Raw genomic sequence first — 6,869 nt, forward strand, 5'->3', positions numbered from 1 at the left:
AATTTTAAAAATTATTTAATTTATTTAATTTATATATACTATACTAAATTTTAATGTATCTGTCTTTTCTCTTACCAAAAAAAAAATGTATCTGTCTTTTCAAAAAAAAAATTAATATATCTGTAATAATTACATTTTTTTAAAGATATTCTTATAAAAACATAATCTCAATAATTTTACTCAAAGTAATTTATACGTTTTACTATGAATATCAAACTAATTTATATTAAATTTTATTCTCATTTACTAATTTACTAATTTACTTCTACTATTTTTACTAATATTTTGTTACTACTTTTACTAATTTATTAAATTTCATTTTTATCCTCACTATTTTACTTTAGGGTTAATTAGATATTTTAACTTGTTTTTTTTTTTCCTCAAAATTATTTCCCCCAATTTTTTTTTTTTGTTTACCGCCCTCTCTTCCCCCCAATTTTTTCAATCTTCCCTCCATCATTTTTAGTAAATCTTGAAGAAACTTTCATTCCCAATTTCATTCCTCATTCCCACTTCACCCGTCCTAAACTTCAGGAATTGAAATTCATTGCTTCACCCTTGAACCACCAGAAAGCATTCGACCTAAATCCTGGACATCACTACATGTAAGTTGGGACCTTGTCTGCGATGTCGTCTCTACCTGTGCGAATGCTGGAATTTTCCAGTGATGTTCTTCGAGCCATGTGGAAACTGTTAGCTGGACAGCTCATATGGTGGCCATTGAGGATGCGTATTACTAGGATGTGGAAGGCAAAGATGACGAAATATTCTTGGTACGGTAAGCCTCGAAATTTTTGGGTTTTACATCCATCCATCCAGCTTTAAGCTTTTTGTTTATCTTTTTCCTAGAAATTGATGAGAGATGGATGGGCATTAAAGCTCCAAAGAAGAAGGTAGGAGATTGGTGATGATAAGAAGAGGTATTGCTGGCTCTCTTCTCGCCCAATCCCTTTAATTTGATGCCGATGTTACTCTATTCGTAACCCTTGTTCATCATCCTCTTTTATCCTTGTTCTATGCCCTAATGAGAATATTATGTTATGCTTCAATTTTCTTTTCTTTAGGTTAATTGAAGCTTAATTATTGTTCTGCTGTCAATGGTATTGACCACAAATGCACTTTGAAATGTTTATTTTCTTTATTGTCATAATTATCCTTCTCTATTTCAATTGGCCTTTCACCATCCATGAATTGTTTGAAGCCCAAAACCACAAGTTTCTATTCGTGTAGCTTTTTGTGAACATCAGGTTTTTTTTTGTGAACATCAGGTTAGTTTACCCCATTCAAAAATGAAATTGATGATGCATTTATTCCTTTATACTTGTTGTAAACAGTTGATATCCACACTCAAATGAAGTTTATGTCCTCGGTTATGAACCTAACGTTTACTCACATAATTTAATTGAATAGGAAAAGCATAAACTTTAATCAAATTCTGCCATTTTACAGAGCTAGGATTGCATGGTATATATCAATTCCATTTTAACTAGAGATCGTCTTGTAGTTCCACGAATCTATAAGTATCCAAAGGCTATTAGCTAGTGTCTTTCACTTGTTTACTCCCATCCGTCACTGTAATTTGATCATATGTTGTTAGGGTCCAAACCAAGTTTGAACATTTTTCCCAAAACAGAACACTCACAATTGACAGGCTCTAAATGGCAGAGGAAATTAATCACAATAGAAGCAGTAATGATTTGAATATAGGATTGAGAGAAAGAATCTATCTCTTGCTCAGTTTGTCTCTCTCTCTATCTCACACTCGCACGCACAAAGTTAATTTTTAATGGTCGTCTATCTGAAGCTCTTTCCATCTCATGTTTGGCATAGTTATATAAATCATGGCTCTTTGCTTATTACGTTTTTTTGTGACATTTAAAAACTATTCTAAAGTTTCACTTGAACTTCGTATTTTGTAGGATTGTCAAATTTTTATATAATCTTTTGTGCCAAGTGATATTAGACAATGCATCAGAAAACATGACATTCTATAAATACGCAGTGGATCTTTAGTTTCTCCATGGAAAACATGACCAGCTCCCATTCTAAACCTCAATTGAAGGAAAGGGGAAATGATGAGAAGGCGGCAACAGTCCATGATGAAATGCAGAGAAGGAATCAACTCCCCCCAAACAGCATCTATGTTACCCATTCCCTATGTGTTCTTAATAAAGTTCTACATCTTCTGTCTATTCAGGTAAGATAATATTAAGAAATTTGCTACTGCTATTAAAGAAACAATTGCATTTTTGTTGCATTTTTCTTATGTCGTTTAATTTAAGCAGGTTCACAGTAAGAGAAAAATTGAACTCGGAATAAAAGGAATACTCATCTGAAAATGATTTGAGCTTCTTCAGTTGTATCTGAAGTCCAAATACCTAAATTATTTTTATGCTTTAATGGTTCTTAACTTTGTTATTTTATCGTTCGTATCAGAGGACTGTCTCACAGGAAGAGGAATTGGAGCTGCTTTTTGCTAGTTTGCATATGTGAAAAATGGTTTGTCTGAAAATTACAGGTGCCACTTGAATTTTTCTTGAAATCATGTTAGTTCCTACTTTGAACAATGTTTCTTTAAACTATGAGAATTTTCTCTTTATTTCCTATGTGTTGAAATATGAAGTCATCTTTTTCATGTTATATGCTAACTCATATTGGCGTCTTCTGCATATGAGGTTATAGATCTAAAGTTTATTTTTCACCAGAGCATCATCTCACTTTCCCCTTTACTTGATGTAAGATATAAGTTTAATCAATTCCCGGGAATCCTTTATGTCATTTACGATATCAAAAATCGGATATGCCATTTTACTCGTCCTCCATGATAATAATTTTTGTCTGGTATTCGCTGATAAATCCTTTACTTGAAAGTCAATTATAGTATTTTGGATTAAGGAGATCAGAAGGCTTATGTATTGTTTACAAGACAATTTATGTGCCTTGTTTATGAGATCGAAATGAATATAGCATATTAATTCTTGTTTCACTGTTGTAAGTATGAGGATTTTTTGTTCACTGTTCGATTCGGTTTGCTAGCCAATTTTCCACCTCTACAACTAATAGTCAAAGAATTGGGACAAAAAAATCATCTATTATTGTTATCTGTTAGAACCAAATTGGAATTTGTATCATTAGTGAATAATTGATATAACTATGATACCTTTGCATTGACATTTCACTTAGCATGTTGTATTTCATAGACTCTTGTTTCTGTTATGTTAATGATGAAACCCTATATATTTAGTACACTACTAAAATGTTTACCAACTGAGCTAAAAGTTGCAGCTCTGGTGACACAATTATGCATTATATTAAATGCACGGATACATGAGCTAAAGAATTCCTCAATGTGAATGTTTATGCAAAATAATCGAGTAATTGCATGTGTGGTCAATATGTTTATCTGTAGGTATTGTTGATATATATTTACTTTTGAGATATCTGGTTTTCCACAGGTAAAGGATGCTCTACAAATAGTTGCTGGTATAGGTTTTCCATAGGTTCTTTTGCTAAACCAACTAATCTCTGTTCTCCAAGATAGCAATTCTCTTTGCATCTCACATTTAACCATGTCCCTTTTTCAAAGATCCCTTGTGATATCACCACAGACACAAAACAGGTGATTTATGGATCTGCATCGTCGAGTACTCCTTCCCCTGATAATTTTCAGGGCGAAGCTCGTAAGAAACTATGATCAGATCTAGACGAGATATGCTTGGTTGTAAAAGAGGAGTGACACACTTTACATGTTCCTAGATCACAACGTGGTGGAGAAGTATGTAAATATTGCCATTCATGTTCCTCAAGTAAATTTAAATTATGGTTTTGATGATGACAATGGGAATTTGATGGTTACTTTCCTGTTAGGTAATAGAACCACTTGTAAGTAAGCAATGGTTCGTAACCATGGAGCCCTTGGCTGAGAAGGCCCTCCATGCAGTTGAAAAAGGACATATAACCTTATGCCTGATGGATTTGAGAAGGTTCGAGATTAAGAAGAATCCTTTACTGTGCTCTGTATCTGACTTTTGATATATTGTGCAAGTTGACCTTCATTTTATTCTTTTTCTCACCAATTAGCTTTTTTCTTTGATATGTATAGGTCGGTAGTCTCTTTTTGGTTAATTTTGTCATTATGATCTAGGCTGTTATTAAACGCTAGTATCTTTGTTACTGGTAATTAATTGCTCTGCTCACGCTTTTTTATGACAGGTCTGCAAAAATTGGCTATCAAATATTAAGGATTGGTGTATAAGAAGACAACTATGGTAGGGACACCGCATACCCGTATGGTACATTGATGGAAAAACAGTGAAGAAGATTAGTTTTCCAGGTATCTAATTGAAGCTCGTAGGCATATGAAATTTCAAGTTGCTGATGGAAGGGTATGTGAAGTTCATCTCTATCAAGGAAGGTGTAACTCGTATATTGGACAAGGATGGAGTGCATTTTGTACGGACACTAATACGTAAAAAGGAGGTGTTTGTGTCCTTGAGATGCTGAAAAACAAAGAGGTGCTGAAAGTTTCAATATTTCATGCATCCGAAGATGGTAGCCATGAAAATTAAATCTAAAGTTAAAAGGTACTCAACATTACCCCCATTTGATTGGTTAGTTTTGTTTATTACTATCAACTATATGAGGATCAACACTGTATTAACGCAATGTAGATTGTTCTGTCCGTTTCCTATTTTCTGCAGTTAAATGTTCATTTGAGTGTAAATGCATTGAGCTTTGCTTATTATCAAACTATTGCATTCCCTATCCAATTATTTGTAGGTTTAGCCACAACCAAATATATCTTTTAAAGTTGATGGGATTATAATTAATTTTCTTTTATTTTTCTTTCACTTTTGATAGGAGAATGAAGACATGAAGAAAATGAATCTTGATCATGTACAATGAACGGACATAGGACGACTTATAATAGTATTTTTCAAATTTGAATTACACAATATTTTTTGGTGTATTTTGTGAAATTATATTCAATTTTTGTAACTGATATAATTTTATTATTAGTGATATATAATTATTAGTTTTTTTCCTCTATATTATTAATTTTATTTTGACAATTCATTAAATTCATTTACATTCTTAATACATAAAGTAAAATAGTGGGGATATTTGATTTTTCCCATATAAAAGTGAGAATTGTGGGGAAATATTTTCCCACAAATAAGTAGTAAGATTAGTGGAGAAATGTTGCTCACAAAAAAAATTCTTATTTGTGGCGAAACACAATTCCCCACAAAACAATATAACAATTAGTGGAGAAATTTTCCCCACAAAATTCTGTTCATATTGCCAAATTTGTACACATTAGTGGGGATAATGTTCGCCATAAAAAGTGGGTCTACTGTGGCGATTTCAGCCTTCCCCACAGAAAAAAAATACATTTTGTGGCGAACTAAAATTTCGCCACAATTGTATATCTAATGTGACGAAAGATATTTTCGCCAAAGTTACCTTTAACGTCGGTCTAACAGTGCCGATCTTGTGGCGAATTTTTTTTCGCCACAAAAAGCCTTTAGTGGCGAAATTTTAACATTTTGTGGGGAAAAAATTCCCCACAAAAAATCCGTTTTCTTGTAGTGATAGTAATACATTTTATTTGTAGCTCTAAACAGCCACGCCACACCCCATAGCCTGTCATCCTGCACTATCAATCAAACCAGTCACATTTTTAAACATGGTTAACGATTTTTCACAGTTTCAAGCTGCATAAATTTGAAAAAAAAAAATTCAACTACCAACCTCTGGGCATTGACTGGCTGTGCAAATATATCCTGTATAAAACAAATATCAAGATCATAAGTGAAATAAACTTTTTTTCTTCTTATTCTAAGCAGATTGTAAACAAGAAGAAAAAGGTAAGCAATTACCTCCAATATCTGTTTGTTTGGAATCATGAAGATAATTTTGTATGGTTCTTAACTATCAGTTGTTGACCGCTTGTTTCTGACCAGAAGCAGGGGTGTATTTGTATTTTTACATGCAGCAATCTTAGATCAACATTTCTTGATGCTGCACACAACCAATCAACAGTAAAAAATAATTCAAAATAAAGGAGAACACTTTCATTTATATATATATATAGCTTAATACATCCAATAGTTCCTAAATTTTGTATTACCTGAAAATGACCTATAAAGAGAGTTGTAAATAAGACGAGTCACTCATGATCATGAGCAACTCCATTTATAAATCAGCCTAAGCATGATTTTGAGACAGTAGTATAATAGACTCACCTGTATAAAGTGCAAGCTTCTTGAAAATACACTCTGGCACAAGCTTTTCAAGTACATCGATCAACAAAATGAAAATCATTTGTATCGGTTGTTGGTCCTTCTACTACTTGGGAAGGATAGACAAGATGCTGATCTATGAATGCAGTTTGTAATATAAACTGCATCTATGAATGCAGTTTGTAATATAAACTGCTGCTTCATTGTTTCCTGCGAGATGGAGGGATTGGTCTTCGCAGAACCCAGAACCTCACAACCTGTTACTCCAATTTCTTTTATTTTTGTAGGTAAGAACCAAATGAGCTGTTTATGTAGGTGTATTCACATTGTGTGAGGTCTTCAATTGGTAATTTGGTAGAGTTATACCTCAGCTTGATCTGTCAACCTTATCAACTTCTGATTTTTTTTTTTTAATTTCTTTAATTATTAAAATCTATTTATTTATTAAAGATAAGTTCAGATTTAACCTAACCTATTAAAAGATAGATTTAATCCTAACATATAAAATACATGTTTGTAAGGTCCCATGACATAGTTAAATAACATTTTAAATTTTTGATACCGTATGACTAAAATTAATCTTGTTTGAAAAAATTAGGGTTAAATTTTCACAACTTCATATAT

The 6,869-nt window shown here is 32.6% G+C and overlaps 2 long non-coding RNA genes across 8 annotated transcripts; one reads left to right on the forward strand and one right to left on the reverse strand.

Moving 5' to 3' along the window:
- The first annotated feature begins 447 nt into the window (after window positions 1–447).
- On the forward strand, window positions 448–5,118 carry LOC136234964 (uncharacterized). 7 transcript variants are annotated; one of them, XR_010691578.1, is made up of 8 exons: window positions 450–773; window positions 850–920; window positions 1,920–2,197; window positions 2,437–2,546; window positions 3,456–3,775; window positions 3,868–3,983; window positions 4,213–4,583; window positions 4,861–5,118. It is a non-coding gene; the product is annotated as an uncharacterized lncRNA (long non-coding RNA). The 7 variants fall into 7 exon arrangements; XR_010691577.1 differs by having other exon boundaries at window positions 2,437–2,518; XR_010691576.1 differs by having other exon boundaries at window positions 448–778; window positions 2,437–3,775.
- A 6-nt stretch (window positions 5,119–5,124) lies between these two features.
- Window positions 5,125–6,449, reverse strand: LOC136234966 (uncharacterized). The gene is made up of 3 exons (XR_010691581.1): window positions 6,249–6,449; window positions 5,883–6,024; window positions 5,125–5,786 (listed from the first exon to the last, which is right to left on the reverse strand). It is a non-coding gene; the product is annotated as an uncharacterized lncRNA (long non-coding RNA).
- Window positions 6,450–6,869: the final 420 nt, after the last annotated feature.

The sequence above is a fragment of the Euphorbia lathyris genome, chromosome 7, assembly GCF_963576675.1.
Source record: "Euphorbia lathyris chromosome 7, ddEupLath1.1, whole genome shotgun sequence".
Lineage (NCBI taxonomy): Eukaryota > Viridiplantae > Streptophyta > Magnoliopsida > Malpighiales > Euphorbiaceae > Euphorbia > Euphorbia lathyris.